The 18,497-nt window shown below is 41.4% G+C and overlaps 2 non-coding genes across 2 annotated transcripts; one reads left to right on the top strand and one right to left on the bottom strand.

The window, feature by feature from the left end:
• Positions 1–195: 195 nt before the first annotated feature.
• On the top strand, positions 196–278 carry trnal-cag (transfer RNA leucine (anticodon CAG)). Its single transcript has one exon. It is a non-coding gene; the product is annotated as a tRNA-Leu (tRNA).
• Positions 279–4,759: 4,481 nt separating this feature from the next.
• Positions 4,760–18,479, bottom strand: LOC113011793 (uncharacterized). Its single transcript, XR_013903640.1, has 3 exons — positions 18,269–18,479; positions 8,468–8,544; positions 4,760–4,916 (listed from the first exon to the last, which is right to left on the bottom strand). It is a non-coding gene; the product is annotated as an uncharacterized LOC113011793 (transcript).
• Between the last annotated feature and the right edge of the window lie 18 nt (positions 18,480–18,497).

The following is an 18,497-nucleotide window of genomic DNA, read 5'->3' as shown; positions in this document are numbered from 1 at the left end:
CAATGAAAATCATCTTACTTGTTGTAATGGATATTTAGCTGCCTGCTAATGACAGAGAGGATTTCTGATTTCAGTTCAGCGCCTTCACAGTGGGATGAATTGTTGTTTTAGTAGCACAATATACAATAACACAATTATAAGTGTGCAGATTGCTATATCGACTTTAAAAGATGGTCTAGCCGTTTCTGTTTGAAAGTCAGGATGGCCGAGCGGTCTAAGGCGCTGCGTTCAGGTCGCAGTCTCCCCTGGAGGCGTGGGTTCGAATCCCACTTCTGACAATAACCTTTTTACATTTTTTGATACAAGAATCTGGTTTTATTTCACCGTTTTGTTTATGATTAATGCTGACTGACTGTGAAGGTTCTCAGTCATTAATGCTGACTGACTCCTTGTTTGTGGCCCATAGAATCAACCCACACTGACAAGCTAAAGTTCTGGTTTTGATTCAGTGACCTTAATGACTGTTATGTAGTGTTAAGAGACATGGATTTTTTATGTTAAATCTAGCTAGTCTACAACTTTTTATTTTACATTTTAAATGCAAATAATAATGATTTAAAATGAAAATTAGGAAAACCTAAATGTAATTCGTGCAGTTGCATTTTCAGTACCTGCAGAGGGCAGCAAAATAGCTACACTGTTACCATTTTTAAAAAGTAAATGTCCTTTAAAGTTGCCAAACACACTGCTGGAGCCATTTTAATGAACTTGTGTTGCACTTCTCAAACTTTATTTTAAACTGTGGTGGAGATGTCAAAGTTTGGGATGCCAAATATTACAAAGAAATATTTCTAAAGTCGTTTTTTCATGAGAGTAAATGTTCTCTTATGAAACCGGTGTCAGCTTGCAGATGTGATGATGTTTCCAGAGGTTCTTAGTTTATATATATGATTACAAGCAATGTGGAAAAAATAATCTCACAGATCCGCTGCCTACTGCTTTTAGCAGTATCATGTATAATCGAGAGATGTGCTCGTTGAGTCTGCATTGAATCATTCTTGTTTTAATATTTACTTTTGTCACCTCCAGAATGAGAGTGCCTATTTTATACAACCTCCACATGAAAGGAAAGTGAGAAGATCATTTGACTGTTTCATGCAATAGTTAATGATACAAACACAAACATTCAGAACTCACAGCACGGCACAGTTTACTTGCTAGTCATTTCATACAAATAGTAGAAAGAGGGTTTGTATCTGAAGGAGACAAACTGCATCACATGTGCCAGACAGGCTAGATGTTGATACACAGAGACTGATTTTCAGAAAGGTAAAGGTGTAAATAGTCACAGAGTTGAATGTGTCAGACATCCCATTAAAAAAAGTTTTCACTAACCTGTTGGTCTTTAAAAAAAAAAGAAAAAAAAAAAGACTTCAGTAATCACGTAGTTATAGAAAGATATTTAGGTAAAATTGGAATAAACACAAAATAAACAACTTAAAAAAAACATTCCAATATACAGGTGGCGTCTAGTGGTAGGCGTAGTTTTTTTGTTTTTTTTTGCTTTCCTACAGAGCTCAACCAACCCTTAAACCACTGAACAAAACATCTGGAAGTCCCAAAAGAACCACATCCATATTTTTCTCATTTTATCTATTTTTTGTTGTTACACATCACAACCCGACGACATGGTAGGTTGACTGCTTGTCCATCATGTCTCTAGGTGGTTATCATCACACTCCTCCTCCTCATCGTCGTCATCATCCCTTTTGTGTCATCTAAAAGCACAGAACCCTTCAACATGCCGCACAGCCCCTCAAAAACAATTGCACCGCTTTAATGGTTACACTTTAATTTTTGCACTCTTTAGGTGCCGTTCGAGAAAAGGGGGCAATGATCGACGTGCCCTCCTACTAGAAGATTTCTATGTGTTTTGAACGTCCATGTTCAAAGTCCCCACACTTAGCAGACTGCTGCAGGGACGTGCCGAGTTTACAAGATGGCACAGAAGAACTTCTTCTCCCTGAACGGGTTCTCCGACGCTGGCACCGGCGACAATAAAGGGTCCTCTTTGGCATGAGCTTCGCAGTATGACATCAAGTCTGCTGCAGCTTTAGACACCTGCAGTTACAAACACACACACAAGTGTATCAGTTCAAGTTGGCGTGCACAGTGTGGAAAAACACCAGTCCAATTTAATTCAAAGAGTTAAATCAGAAGGCGGATGCTTGTCTTTTATCTGGATTTCAAACGCATAGCAGCATGCAGGAGCTAGATCCTGGTTAGCTTAGCTTTACCAAAGTACCCCTAGAAGTAAGTCTCACCTCTTAGCACTACTTTAAAACTCACAATATTTCATCAATAATTCTCACAAACTACCACCCTCATCATGTGACTTGCTCTGGCAATGCCTAATGTTAAATTTCGTTAAGTTAACCAAATAAATCATCTAATCAGTCTGATCTTACACATCTATGGAAGCCCGTTTCTGCCACTACAAAAAAAAAAAAAAAGTATCCATAACTCGTTCTCGAAATTTGGACTTATTTTCTCGAAATTTGGACTTATTAACTCCAAATTTTGAGAAAATAACTCGTAATTTCGAGTTAATAAGTCAAAATGTCAAGAACGATACTTTATTTTTTTTAAGTGGCAGAAACAGGCTTCCATACACATCTGTACATATAGTACTGTGCAAAAGTTTCAAGCTGGCCCCCACTTCTTCATGTTTTCAAATAAAAATGGGAAACAGTATATGTAGAGTATATAAATCCAAAACCTGTCACTATTTGATCCGACCACCTTTATGCTACAGTACAGCCTGAACTCTCTTAGGTGAGCTTTCTAGTCTTTAAGGTGTTCAGGAATAGTCTCCAGGTTTCTTGAAGGACACTCAAAGCTCTTCTTTGGATGTTGGCTGGCTTTTTGTTCCATTGTCTGTCAAGATGATCTCACATCTAGCTCTAGGTCTGGGCTGTGAGGAGGTCTGCCCATGACTCAGTGTTCCACTGTGTGTTCTTCTATCCAGGTATGCTTTTACTGACAGTGTGTTTGGGGCTTCTTGATTCCACCCTTCCAATTGAGGCCATTTCCAATGAGGCTTCAGGGACTATTAAATGGAAGCTCCTCATACATCTCTCAGGTCCTGTTCCAGAACTTTGGTGATTTTTTCCTCTATTTCTTAGGGACATGACTTTCATATACTCCTCATTTGCTGTAGCTAGTTTTTTAGGCCACCTCTTTTTTTGTCCTCCACTTATCCCGTTTTCTCACATTTTTAAGGACACACTGCACACCATGCTGAGAAACGCCACGTTTTCAGCTAATAGCTGTTTGGGGATCACCTTGTTGGTGAAAGTCCAGCTCATTCACCAAAATATAAAGACATGGGAGTTGACTGAAGACTTTTGCACAGTACTGTAAATCAGAAAAGTAATAATAAAGTCATGTGCGACAGCTGCGTTTGTCTGTTTTTATGACCGTAACAGTGATTGCTGCTCTCTTTGTAAGTACAGTTTGTTCTTAATAGGCTTGCCATTGCCAGTGTGTGAATGTGTGTGTGTGAATGGGTGAATGACTGAATGTAGTGTAAAGCGCTTTGGAGTCCTTAGGGACTGAGTAAAGCACTATACAAATGCAGGCCATTTACCATTTACCATTTTTACTTGGATACATTAGCAAAAATTAAAAGTAAATGAAGTATTCATTGCTATTGTTTACCTCCATTAGCTCTGTAAACTTTTAAGCCCAATTGTAAACAAATAAATGTAAGTTAACGGACGGAAACCTAATTAAAAACATAAACCACGAGGTGCCAGCGCACCTTTATCCTGTCGATGTTGGCTTCCATCTTCAGCTGTTCCACCAGCTTCCTGGCTTGTGCGATGCTGGCTGTGTTATTGCTCGCCATGGGCGCTATCAGTCAGGCCTCGCGTGCTCTGTCTGCCTGTAGCAGAAAGAGATTTAAACATCCCAACCATTTCAGCTCAGAGACGAGCACTATAATATAGTGCAGGAGTAGGCGACTCCAGGCCGCGAGTGCCGGTGTCCTGCAGGTTTTAAAAGTGTTCTTGATCCAACACAGCTGATTCAAATAGCTAAATTACCTCCTCAACATGTCTTGAAGTTCTCCAGAGGACTGGTAACGAACTAATAATTTGATCCAGTTGTGTTGACCCAGGGTAAGAGCTAAAACCTGCAGGACACCGGCACTCGAGGCCTGGAGTTGCCTACCCCGGATATAGTGTAACAGGCATGCAGAGAGGAGTGCTAGTAACAGATACCCTGTTTATTATCACATGCCTACAGACACACAAACCACAGACACAAGCATATTATTTATGGTGTCAGTTGCTAGGCAGCCCCTGACAGTAAGAGAGGGAGGCGGGGGAGGTGGGAGGGGAGTGTGGGGGTGGCGCTTTGTCCGGTACTAAATTTCAAAAAAGATAAACGGATAAGAAACATTAGAGGTTTCAGAAAGGAAAAGCTCTCATTATGCACAATATCTTTTGTTTTTTTTAAACATATGTGGTGATACTCAGTCACAGCGTCTGTCTCTGCCTTATATGTAGGACAATTCATGAAAAACATGGTGTGCAGCCATGAAAATTAACTACATTTCATTTGAGGTTTTGATTGTTTTCAACATAACAGGATATTTATTCTGTGAAAAAGGAAGCAACCTGGCCTCAGAAGCTATTATTGCCCCGTTTAAGCAGACATACGCTTGCTGAAACTGGACTTTTCCTCCATATAAAAGTTGCAAGATGTTAAATTAAATGCAAACTTTTTTACATGCCCTTTGTTTGAGTATATTACCTCTATCTGCAGGTAGTCTTGCTTACTCTCACAGTGCATAGAAAGTTGGCTGGCGATTCTAAATTGGCTACAAGTGTGAGTGGTGGTTTTTTTTTCCTCCTTTGACAGCCCTATGGCAGCCAGTAGACCAGGTGTACTGAAGGGTAAAGCAGGTATACCTAAAGAATGGATGGACAGAGGCTCATAAAATATCTACTTATTCAAATATCTTTAAGAAGATAGCAATTTTTAATACACATATTTTTTCTCTCAACTGTAGCCACTGTATTGAGTTAGTAAAACTGTTCAAATGCTTAATGGGCTTCTTGCAGATCAAACAAAACGGCTTCATCCTCGGTGTGCGATCAATCATCGCTGGAGCCCCCCTTCGTTATTCGTCTGTGCACGCTGTGGTACGACTCAGCGTGGGTTCAGCACTCATCTCAGTGGGGTGCTGGAGCAAAGCATAAACATTAACGCTCTGCGGTGGCACATCTGCGCCTCAGCACAGGTTCACGGGTTGATTCCATGTTATATTTGCAATGCTTTAAAGATCGATTGTACTCAAATGAAGCAGAGAATTTAACTTTAAAGCGTTCTTAAATGGTTTACAGATAAAAAGAAATACCATGATTAAAAAGTACTACAGTGATCTCAGAATCAGAATACTTTATTAATCCCTAGGGGAAATTATTTTTCGTTACAGTGCTCCATTTAATCTATTTAATCTTTGGAGTAACCCTAAAATAAATGGGATAAAAACTGTAAAGCATCATGCACAAGAAGCTCCAACTGGCTTGTTTTTGTAATTTTTGCATAAGCTGAAACAATAAAATTGAAACCAATACAATGTAGAAGATTAATTATCAACACAAAGGTTAAACATTTTGAGGACAGGAAGAGTATTTTTTCATTTTCCATTTTCCCCCTCCTCTAACCTAAGCTGGAACATCTCTGCACGATGTCAGCGCAAACCAAATGACAACGTGTAGACGATCCGTGAGAACAGCCCGCAGCAGGCTCAAAGCGCGAGGAGTGGAACATAAACACGATGGTTTATAGCCACTGCAGCTGAGGGATCCTGGATGTTCTTAGTTTGAGGAGAACGTCACCTTGTAGGGTCATGGTGTGCCAAAAAACGCCCAACATCCATTATGAGGTTGCTAATCAACTCTGTTAGCGTTTTAAAAGCCCTTAAAGCAAACTTCGTTTTCGTCCCTCACCAAAATAAAAATAGGACAGAGAGTTATGATCGCTGAACAGAAATTAGTCTTTAGTGTCGTTTATATCAAGGCCACAATATTGTTTCAACACCCCTGGGAGACGTCAAAACAGGCCACCGTATCATCAGACTATTGATAGGGATAAATGTCACTCTGTAAGGTTTCTGGGATACGTGAAGAAAAGTAGGTCTTCCATTTTAACACATGCCCAAAAAAAAAAAAGAGGCACAATAGCCTATTTTAAGAAAATTGTCAAGGAGAGTTGATGTTTTGAATAAACGCTGTATTAAATATGGAAGAAGCTAAATGATCAAAGTCAAGTCCCCTTTTGTAATTTCTCAGTTTTTACATCTTCCTCCTGTCCTTGCATCCTCCCCTTGTGTCTTAGTTCACGTGAAGAGATGTGAGAAGATGAGGGAGAGACGCGAGGCGAGAGGACTGCAGGTATCAGGCGTTTAACACGATGAGGCTTCAGCGCTTCGTGTCAACTAAATATGATGTTTGGCACAGATACATCATAAATTGTTTCGTTACAGCCCAACTACTGATGAGCGTAACAGTGTTCACGCCAGCTTTTATAATTAGGTCTGCGTTTAATTAAATTCACCACATGCCGCATTGTGACGAGATATCGTACCTAGAGTCCCCGGAGTCCCTCTGTATTTTGTGTATTCCATCTGTGTGCCACGCTTACTTTATAAATACAGGCTAAAAACACTAGTGCAGAGGTGGCCTTCTCTTGTCCTCCAGATACATTTTAATAGCTGGGACATCCTTTAAATGGCACTCCGAGTTTAATTTCCAGGTCACAGGGAGGAGGACAGAGGCAGAAATCTGAGAAATGTAAAAAGTTTCACTTTTTATTTTACCCACTAAGCTCTATGATAATAAAAGAAATGGAGGCCACACGTAAATTAACTGCCACTCTGGTTATTTACAGTTTTGGCAGATGTAAGGCAGGAATTTCCCCGCTTTAGAGCTAAATAAAGTATACAGTCATGTGGAAAATAATTCTTTACTACATTTTATATAGTCATGTGAGAAACTAAGCTTGTAAACTCGCCTTTAGCGGGAAGTAAACATCTTCTTAAAAGTCTTTTAATATTTGGCTCACTCTTCTTCACAGTATTGCTTCAGTCCTTTGAGGTTTGTGGGCACTCGCTGATGCACAGCTCTCAGCATTTCAACTGGCTTGTGGTCTGAGCTTTGACTGGTCCACTGCAAGCACCTTGGTTGTTGTCTTTTTATAGACATACTTGTCTTTTTCTAATTGCACTTGCATGAACTTCAACATTTAACATGTTAACTGAGGCCTGTAGAGTCTGAGTTTTTCCGAGGATTGCACAGCCTGACCTTTGCAGGAATGTTGACTCCTGGGAAGATTGTAGTATCATATTAACATGCACCTAAATGCTCAAGACTAGCAAACTATCAAAAAGATTGAATTAGTTAATAAGTAAGTGCTCTTTATTCATATGGAAGCAGTAAGGGTGTAGTTAATTAATCAAAGGGCTATATTTCATCTCATCAAAGTTAATTTAACACATTGCTAAGGGATGAAACAAAAAAAGCTACATTGCTCGCTTGGTTAAAAATGGCAAAAACGTCTCCAAATGACACTAAAGTTAAAGCATGAATGTGGAAAAAAGAGAATAAAGAGAAAAACAAAAAAGTAAGAAGCAACTGGGCAGAGCTTTCACTGAGGCTGCAAGGTCACTTTCCTGTTCATTACTGTTGGAGCGTGCAAAAATGCCACCCTGACATTTTCATATCTGCTAAAGGAGGGCGGGGTGATGGTGACATGTAGCAGATGCACACTTTTCCTTCCTTCCTTCCAACCTAATTTCCTTTCCTTTCTGCTAGCTGCTTAAAATACCATTCTGAGATGTTGCGTCTGGTGTCATCATCCCGATAAGTGTGACACTGATAAATAATGCATTCAGATGGACAGAGGCCTTAACCGTGTAAGCTCTCGACAACTTTATGGCAGCTGTCACGATTAGTTCACAAACTCTTTGCAGCAGCAGCAAGAGGGCTGTGTCATCACCGTGCCCTTGTGATGGCATCAGCCACACAGGGGTAAATCAGTCCATTTTTTCACTTTATTCGTTTGCTTTGCAGTTTTCTTCATTAATATAATTTATTAATCATTTGGTTAAACCTAACACTGATATGATGAGGCGCGCACATAGTAGCATTGTTTGGTTTTTCTAAAATGTTTTGTTATATTAATTATGTTTCTCTTTCTTTGAGTTACCTGGGTTTGGGCGGTGGATGTTTATATTTAGCTGACCTCTTTTATGGGCCTGCTAAGTATGCTTTTGAATTTTGTTAATTTTGGACTTTTTGAGGGTTAAAATAAAGAAAACCCTTTTTGAAGATACTTTTTTGCCTGTGTCCTCTTTGCTTTGGCTGCTTGGTCCCTCACAGCCCTCATGCCACAAGATTGAGAAAGATGTCGCCATGCGTCTTTTCTCGTCAACCTTCTTCCTCTTGCCTGGACGTACCTTGTCTACTTACTCCTCCGCACTCTGCCCTGGTGCGCGTCTGCAGTTCAGTCAGCAGTTTGTGTCTGCCACACTCTCTGCAAACAAGGAGAAGGAAAGAGAAGGGCAGTGAGAATCGGAATCAGAGCTCTGCATGCTTTCAATCCCACATTCCAGATAAATTACGCCAAGGCATGTCTGTGCAGCCTCTGTCCTCTGATCAGTGTGTGTCAGAATGTCACAGATAGCTCCTACAAACTGGGCTAAAGACAAATAACTGATGGAGAAACAGCGCACCACAGCACAAGTGACAAGGCAAAGTCATTTATACTTTTAAAGGAAATATGCTTGAGAGAAAGATGAGAGGATGATTTTTCAACAGCTAGTTAGGCTATCTCAAAGATAGGGCAGGGACAAGGTAACATAATCTACCTGTAGCGCCACCAAAACTCATCAGTTAATGTTTGATCCCATTTGTTGATGCCATACAAAGTTTAGTGTTGAAGGGGTTAAATGTGTGACTATTTTGTAGCCAGATCCTTAATTATAAGCATAAGTCAAACTTTTACGAGTCTGTCCAGGCTCATAAAAATGCATGCCACGAAGGATGTCACCAATGTCCTGAGAGATATGGGACTTTGTCATTGATTTAAGGTGAATTTACTCAAAAATATGTCGCCCTTTCACACTAATGTCTGATGGATTCAAACGATGACAGTGTGTGCCAAAGCTGAAGAAATTCCTTCAAGGTATTCCATAGTATAATGTGGATAATTTGGAATTTGTGATATTGCATTTGTGTCATTTGCATAGGTGATTTGCTCTGCAGAGTGAAGGTTTATGGGTACACAACCTATGCATGACATGCTTGCATGTGGTCCTCCATAAAAACCAACACTGGGTAGCCTGACTGAGATGACGCTGTGCGTAACTCAAGTGCGGATTTTGTAAAGTTGCCCAGAACAGGAAAGGAATTGCAGTGGAGTCCACAACACAGAGGGAGCAGGGTGGAAAAAAACCTTAAAGAAGAAAAGAAAATAGCTACAGTGGACAGTTTTTATTGTTTTAAACACTTGGTTTCACTTTAGCCTTTTGTATGTTATAACTTTGCTTTTCCCCAGACCAGTTGTTCCATGAACTATGCTGGTCCCTTAACTTGGAAACAGCTACCTCTGTTGCAAACATACTAATCCTCAGACTAAACTTAAAATGTTTTCATCACGATAAGAAGGCTGATCGTTCTTCTGTCTATGCAATAAATATGTACAACAGAGATCAGCTGTTTACCCTAGCTTAGCATAAAGAGGTTTTACAGGCTTTCAGGAAGACATATGGAATATAAAGTGCTGTGTAGTGAGATTTAGATGTGCTGGTAGAACAGAAGTAGCCTAGTTATTTGTCCTCATTTGCAGTCTTTACACTAAACAAAGCAACAGTGCTAGCGGTCCTCCCATCTAACTCTCAGCAAAACCACAAATAGTGACACTTGTAAAAATGTCCAACTCTTCCTTTAAGTCTTCAGTGGGTGCTGACCCTAACTTTCTCTCTATCAGCCTGTCCTTTCTTCTTCTGGCCATTCAGATTCATTCTTTAATGCATCTGTGACTCTGCATCTCAGTTCTGATAAATGGGCCAATTATCCCGCATGAGCAGATCTGCAGAGGATGGGAATTCCTGCCATCATAAATCATGGTAGCACACAGCGCGCAACATTAAAGCAACGTTACAATGAGGAATCCATTAACAAAACCTTGCCAACAGCTGCAGGACCCCTGAGCCAAAGTATTTTAGCAATGCTGAAGCTGCTTGGAGTTTAAATAACAAGCAAAAAGAAAGAGGACTCTTGCAGTCTTGGAGTTCACTGTAGCCCCTCCAGATTCACTGGTGGTGCCATTAATCTACATTGTTACACTGTGTTATGCAAGCGTCTATAATAATCTCATCTGCGCAGTGATTCTTAAACTAGCAGCAGGAGAGCTGTAGCAGGTGTGAAGTGTGTAACGGGATGGTCTTGTAAAATCTCTTAACGGGAAATTTTATTTAGTTCTTGATGGCAAAGAAAAAGTTTTTTTGATACTCCACTAAAAAAGTCAAATGCTGCTGCACTTTCAGAGCAGCAGTCGAAGAACAGTGATGTTTAAGAAGCCAGTTTGATTTGAGCTTTGTGACAGTGTATTATTTTGCTGAAAGAAGCCACCAGAAGATGGGGATAAACGGCCTGGTCAGCGGCAGGCGGCAGCATTTAAATGATGCTCAGTTGGTACGAAGAGGTCCAAAGTGTGCCAAGAAAATGTTCCCCATGTTTCAGGCTCCCGGGGCCATTACCAACAGCCTCAGCCGCTGATATAAAGCAGAATGAATCCATGTTTTCATCTTGTTTATGCCAAATTCTGCCATCTGAATATCGTAGCAGAAATGAAGACTCTTCAGACCAGGCGATATTTTCCAGTCGTCCATCATCCAATTTTAGTGAGCCTGTGCAAACTGTAGCCTTATTTTTCTATTCTTAGCTGACAGGAGCGGCACTTAGTGTGCTCTGCTGTAGTACATCTGCTTCAACGTTCATGTGTTTTGCATTCAGAGATGCAAACAGGACCTGTTGCCTTGATATAAGCTCAAAGTAGTCTGGCCATTCTCCTCTGACCTCTGAGACCAACAAGGCATTTTTGCCCAGTTAACTTCTGCTCACAGAATCTTTTCTTTTTTTGGATCACTTTGTGTGAACTCAGAGATGGTTGTGTGGGAAAATCCCAGTAGAGCAGCAGTTTCTAAAACACTCAGACCAGCTCATGTTCAAAGGTACAAAAATCATCTTTCTTCCTCGTTCTGATGCTCAGCTTAAACTTCATCATCTCGACCATGTCTACACGCCTCAATGCATTAAGTTGCTGCCATGTGATTGGCTGATTAGATGTTTGCATTATGGAGCAGTTGAACAGGTGTACCCAATGAACTGGCCTGTGAGTTTATTTGCTGTGTGTATCACCCAGTTATTCTAACTAATAACTGTTATTGACATTACACAGTGGCAGAGTCACATGACTAGTAACATGCGACTGTGTCATCATAAGTTTTATTTATATAGAACACATGTTTGCTCACAGAAACATCCGGCTTGTCAATCAAAAGAATTGCTTTTACATCCGGGAACTTTCCAGCAATCATCTTCTGTCGGCTGCTGCTGGGATCGAGAGCAATATGAAAGTAAAGTTTTATAAACACTGAATTTGCAAGAAATTAAACAGCTAGTTTAGCAGTCTGCTACCCTCCAAACAAAGTTTGTGATTAACGTTAAAAAAAACCCCCAGACCAATGTTTTTTTCCCAACTAGGCCAATTATAACAGTTTTTAAAACATAGCTGTATTTGTGTGTGATCTTCTCTACAATAAGACTTATTATTGCAGCCAGAAGAGTCGCCCCCTGTTGCCCATTAAGAGAATGAGGCACTTCTGAATGTACTTCACCTGTCGGGCCTGGAGGTGACGATAAACTTTTAAAAGTGTGGGACATAAATTACGCTTCAAACAACATTACCGTGTATTTTAGACAACTTTTCCAGCCATATAATGTTGCCATTTTAATCAAGTGCCTCCAATGTTGCATGGTAACTGAAAGGTAGCTAGTTTGATCCCACCCAGGTCGGACATCAGGAAATAAAACACATTCTGTGGGGAAACAAACACTTCTTGTGAGTGTGAAAATAAACACTCATCTCATTTACTATAGAAAAGAGACAAAGTGTCTTTTTTATAGTAATGGCTGCACTAACTTTGGTAATTTCCTGCTTATTTTAATTCACTTTATGCTGTGGGAAAGTCAGGAAAGCCAGCCATTCTTAAAAAAGAAAAGAAAAAAGTTGCTGAATTTGATTTCCTGGTGAACAGATTATGTCGTCATATTAATGTTGCAAAGCAGCAGCGAGATCAGTGGATGAAAGACAAAGGGTGTTAAAATACTTAAGTCCAAGGAATTCGTTTTTTTATCTAAATACTTGGAAATATCGTTCCTTACTTTTAGACCAGTAAAGAATTTCTAGCTAAACTGTGGTGAGCGGGGAAAAACAAATGCAACATGTGAGTGGTGATCCATTTCTCTCCTTTGTTCCAGCCTTCTGCTTCCCGTCCCTCCCTGTATGGCAGACAGGTGTTCACCGATATGACAGAACCACCCCCAGCATGCTCTGTCCTGCTTCTAACACCACAGAATCAATCTAACCCCTTCTGCCATCCTTCCCCTGACATTTGGAGCTTTTTTGAACCTCTTCCTACAGGCTTTCGGGGGGTCTGTGTTTGTGACGAGGCCCTCCATAGATGTGATTATAGCTGCTGCTCGACTCTGGGTGTCACTGACTTAAAGGGTGATTAAGCGCCACAGGAAACATCCTGGTGAGGAAAATATAATTCCTGGCCTGTCGAGAGTGACGATCTCTTACGTACTCCCACGCAGGCTGGCTCTCGGCTCAGTTCTCCTTCCCTTTTTCCAACTCCTTTCACTTCTGTAGTGCACACCTTATTTATCCTGTCTTTTATTCCCTACACCATCCAAAGAGAAATTGAAGCAGCGACGCAGGGAGTGTTCTGTCCTCTGTGATGCCTAGGGTGTGAAATCAGAGCGTGGTAATTAAAAATGTGTCCCTGGCTCAGCCATCTGGACCCTGGAGAGTCAGTGATTAACCTGCAAGGGTCTGCAGGGACAGCAAGAAGGCAGGAAGTAACCCCTGCTCAGAGCTCATTTGAAGGTCTCTTAAGGCCTGTCTTTACAAGAATGCAAACAGCACACCTTCCTCAAAGCCCCCTTACTTATTGTTGCTGTTACATTTAAGTTACACTCATAAACCCAGCAGATTTACTACAAATTCTTGGTTATTTCCAAAGAAAAGTTATTTTTTTGTAGTTTTTCTTTTAAAAAAAGTAAAAGTTTCTCTTCCCTAGTAGACAAATTGGCATTTAATTTTGCCTTTTTCAAACTGACAGATTTGGGGTGAAAAATGTAGATTCCCCAACGAGTTCATGAGTGATTGCTGGACTTTGTTGGCTGTTGCCAAGTGAAAAGAGGGTTCTGCATTAAAAACCTCCTTCTGATTGCTCTGGTCATTAGCAGATTGCCGCACTTGTCTGCATGAAAGATCAGACTTGTCTGTAAACACTGTATTTTGCTAGTGTTTGCAGACAAGTTGGTGTCATCCATACAAACTTCGATGGCAACTAGCAACCCAGAAGTCACACAGGGTTTTCTGTGCAGTCCTGGTTAACTATGTGCCAGCTAGAGGGCTGAAATCCACCCTATCCTCCCTGGCATATTGCATCCTACAAAAAACTATCTGTATACCTCGCTACTAATGACGGTATGCAATAAAATGTTATTTCTTTTCATATTAATCAAGCTGAGCTTATAGCATCCTGAGAGAAGTATTTGCAATCCTTCCCATTGAGTCAGTATTTCATGCTTTCCTACCAAACAAAACCAATCCTAAACCTGGCTGCGGATTTTTTAACAATGTAGTTTTTCCATTTATTTCTGTAGCCTTGTGTGAGTGTGCAGAAGAAAAAGTGTGCAAAAACTTCAGTCATCTGACTCTCATAGTATGACAGAGTAACTGTACCATCCTCAATGCGTCATAGGACACTGAGCTGCGATGTCACTGGGGAACTAAAGACAGCAAAGGGCACACTCAGCTAAAGAAAGATTTGCAAAAGTGTAAACGGATACTAGAGGACACCAAGAAAGAGAGAGAAAAGCAAATAAAAGCTGGAAATAAAGTTTGTTGGAAAAATGAAAGAGAGGATGTGGTAGCAATACCTTCTTCCAGAGTGGCTTTGACCGCAGCAAGGAGAAGTACAGAAACATAAAACTGACCTCCGGAGTTATTAATGAACACAATCAGGAAGATATTGACTGTTGACTGTAATTTAGCACGGATCCCTGCCCTTGAACAGGAGAAAGGACGCCCCTCCCTCTGCACGCAAAGACGAAGCGATGAGACACAGAGAGCTGAACTGTCAGGTCATAACTGTCTGTGGAGATGATGCTGAGTGCGACAGCTGAATGCCCTTCTCCATCACAGTCTTCAGTTATACTGGGCTCTGAGCGGCATCATGTTAGTAGAAGAAATAAAGAACATTTGGAGGTTTGATCACAAACCGGCCCATTCAAGAGGCCTATCCCTCACTGATAAGCCTGAAAACACAAAGAAATGAAAACATAGTGCAAGTTAATATCTGTACTAGCTAACTGAACATGCACTGACTGAAAAACGTGTGAAAACATCGCGGGAAAATCTCATGTCAGCCACCAGAGTTGCGTATTTAGCACTAAAAGAGCGCCTCAGTGCTGTGGATCTATATTGTGTGTGGGAGGGAGGCTTGTGGTTGCGTTTCATTCATGATTTATGAAAAATACACAATCCCCATTCAATATCTCTAAAGCCATTGCTTTTTAATATAGCACTGTAAAGCGAATTCACTAAGAAATAGAAAAGGATCTAAATGTTTCTTTCAAATCTCCATCATTTAAAAAACAAAAACATGTAAGATTAAAACATTTTAGCTGCTAATTTAATCATTGAACCATTTAAAGGGCTAGCAAGCACGCAGCTGTAAATATGTTTTATTGATTCAGTCACAAAAAACGTTTTTAGAATCTGTGTCAAGTGAAATAAATATTCATGATGACGATGATGATCATGATCATCAGGCTAATTTTTCCCCCAGCATTGTTTTAATTTTGGCACGTATTAGCTGCTTCGTGCTCCCTCCTCGTGCCACTTCCTCCCAGTCAGACCACCACCACCCACGATCATTCAATGAGCCTGGACATCTGTGCCACCCCCAGGACGCCCTGCCCATCTTACCATCTCAGAGGCTGTGTGTGTACATATACTGTATACATGTGTAGTGGGGGTAATCTAGGTCCCTGAGGGGGGAGGGGAGAAAGCAGTGGCCCAGGAAATGACGCATCCGCTGGGAGTCAAGGAGGCAGCAGGGAGGAGGCTTCTTTTGCTCCAGGGAGTGCAAATATGGTCTTTTATGTTTATTAAATCAAACAGCCAAGGTCCTGTGTGTTTTTGCATTGTCAGATTGAAACAGTGACCAAGTGGTTTGGCTTTTCCTCAAACGTAAAGCATTTTAAACCTTTGATTTGCGTGTTACATAACAGCAGTGCAGTTAGTGGGATAGAAACAATGCACTGGCGCTCACGGGAACAGCCTCTGAGCTTCAGGAGCAAACACAAAGAAAAAAACCCAATTCTTTTTTCTTTGGGGGGTCATCAGCCAAATAATGCTGCTGATTTTTGTGAAGGTTTTCGGGGGGTAATCACGTCTTTTACCCACTCTAAATGATACTTGGAATGAGACAGTGTGGTCGCATCTTTTGTGTACGTCAGTTTCTGTTCTCCGTGATTTCATTGACGGGAATCTGAAGGAGTTTTGTCCTCGCTCATGGCAGCACAAACACATTTTTCCTCTGAAATTAATCAGCATGCAAGAGAATAACACAGCCAGATTCCTGGGCTGTTAACAATATCACAAACATCCGGGCTTGTGTGGATTCTGCTGAGGGACCATCACACTCGCTCACTGGGCTTCTGGTCTTTCTGATCAGCTTTTACAAACTAAAAGCCTGGAAACTAAACACTTCTGATTGATTTGGACTCGAGTCAGACTTGCTGTAAATTTTATTTAAACACATCTCTGTGAGATTAATCAGTTAAGAGAGACTTTAAACTTATATGACAGCTATGAGAGGTGACAGGCCTGAGACTTTTCCTCCTGCAGTGACCTCTGCCGTGGCTTTAGCCTTTGCTGGATTTGCTCCAGGAGACCTAAAAACTGCTCCTGCGAACTTGAAACTCGAGGATTTGAGTTGGATTGGATAAGGCTTGCATCTGGTAGATCCGGCTCACACTTAATTCACAAAAATAAAAATGTAAATAACAATGTTTTTTTCATTGGAATCAGTGGTCTGCTGGGAAAACTCAAGCCGTATCCTGCGCTAGGGTGGATATGTGACATCTACCACCCACCCAACCACAAATCTATAGAAATAGCGCTCCCCAATGGCAGCAGCGGTACAACAATGCCACAAAAGTGTGTGACAGCTATGTGACTTGACTCCGAATACTTTCCCCACAACTTATTGTCTAGATGCGTACTTTAAGAGGGTTAAAGTTATATCGTCACAGCCACACGCCAGTGGACAATGAAGACATAACAACTCAAACTACTCTGTTTTCAGGCAGTTAGTCGACCGTATCAACCGGGTGCCCGCTGCACAGCTACGCATGGTGGACATTTCTCTTTATATGCAGATTGTAAAAATTAGGTCTTGAGTTTAGACTGTAAAAAAACATTTAAAGTCTAGTGACTTGGCTTGAGCTTTGTTTCGAAGACTCATGACTTGATTTCCTCTTTACCTAAACGACAGCTGAGAACACAGCACAGTCGAATGAGCTTAAAAACCAAAATCAACACTGTTAGAAGCAAACAAGCGCTTTGAGTACAAAGGTCAAAGCCTTTAATTCAACATAATTCCCACCTCATGTTTGCTTTTCCTATGAAGTCACTTCTGCTCACATCTTAAATAAGGAAACTGACACACAGATGACAAGGCTAACTGTAGTTTCTCACTTTACCCTGAAACAGAATCATTTTTGGGCGGAGGTTCTGAAAGGAGCAGGGAGAGGTCACCATGCTCAGCAAGTCGTGCACCGCTCGGTTCCCCTTACTCTTTTTCAGTCGTTCCTCCCTTACTGCCTTCGCTTTCTATTTACAGACTCGGCACTGGGGTTCTGGAAAACACTCAAGGTTTTGTGAGGCATTGTGAGCCGCTCTTTTAGTCTCAACATCGATGCAGCTGATGTGGCCTCGGAGCAGTTCCTCTTTGAGATACAGTACGACCTGCCTGGACGCGAGCTCTTGCGTAATTCCAGCTCGCATTTGTAATAGGCCTGGATATGTAACACAATTGCATGCACATGATTGGGTGATTTAACGTGAGCTGTGCATGACGATGCCTTTGTGTGACGGGCTAAGACCGGGGAAAAACAGCGCATCTGTGTTTGTTTTCTTGCATTTCTTTTGAATGTGTGCCGCTGTCAGCATCTATATAGTCTTTAAGCTCCATAAAAAAAAAAACATCCACCACCCCCCTCTCCACCTCCTCCCTCCCTCCTTCTCCCTCAGCCATCTGCCTGATACAACCACTACATCCAGCTTGTGTGTTGTCAACTGCTTTTTCCTTTCCTCAATGGAGGGCTAGGAAGCCTCACGAAAAGCTTCTGGATAACTTTCGGCTGCTTCCGTCTTTTGCATCTCTTCCTGCCAACCACCCCCACCCTGCTTTTCATCCACCTCTTTCTTTGCCTTTTCCATCCCTTCTGCTCAGGCAAATATCCCCTGAAACAGATGCCCTTAATTCCTCTGGCCCCACATCATAAGATCTGCCCAATCCTGAGGCAAGAAGGAGGAGTGAGGAATAAGAAAAGCAAGGAAGAAAGCCCACTCTCCTGTTTTCTTTTCACACACATATATAGGAGGAGATAATGGACGGGGAGGGGGGTATTAAACAGCGGCTCACCTCTGAGGAAGGAGCTTTTTAGTGATTTTAGAGGGAGGAGGGGATTCCATGACGTAAACCAGCCAGCAGCATCAATCTCACCCCTCGAGCGCTGACAAAAAAGACATCATGGATATGTAACCCCCCCCCCCCCCCCCCCTCCTCTGGAACACACCCTGTTTCAGATGCGATTAACCCACATGCCACCAAATTACAAAAAATAACTAAATGTCAAGAAGCAAAAATGTAAATAAAAATTCAACCAACCTTTACTGTGGTTGTGTGCTCTCCTTCTGTGAATCCAAATGCAGCCAGTCATGTGGAGTAGTATCCACGCGTTCTGCCTTCTGCTGATCTCTTTCTGTCACACACACACACACAGAGGCAGCCGATTACATCCACGCTCACAACACACACTCCTCTATCTGTATGGCTTTCGCTCTCTCCCTCTCTCTCTGTGTGTCTACTCCCGCTGAGATCCTACCTCCTCACTGCT

This window comes from Astatotilapia calliptera, chromosome 19 (assembly GCF_964374335.1).
Source record: "Astatotilapia calliptera chromosome 19, fAstCal68.1, whole genome shotgun sequence".
NCBI classification, from domain to species: Eukaryota; Metazoa; Chordata; class Actinopteri; order Cichliformes; family Cichlidae; genus Astatotilapia; species Astatotilapia calliptera.
The sequence above is the reverse complement of the archived record's forward strand: the minus strand, read 5'-3'. Positions and strand labels throughout refer to the sequence as shown.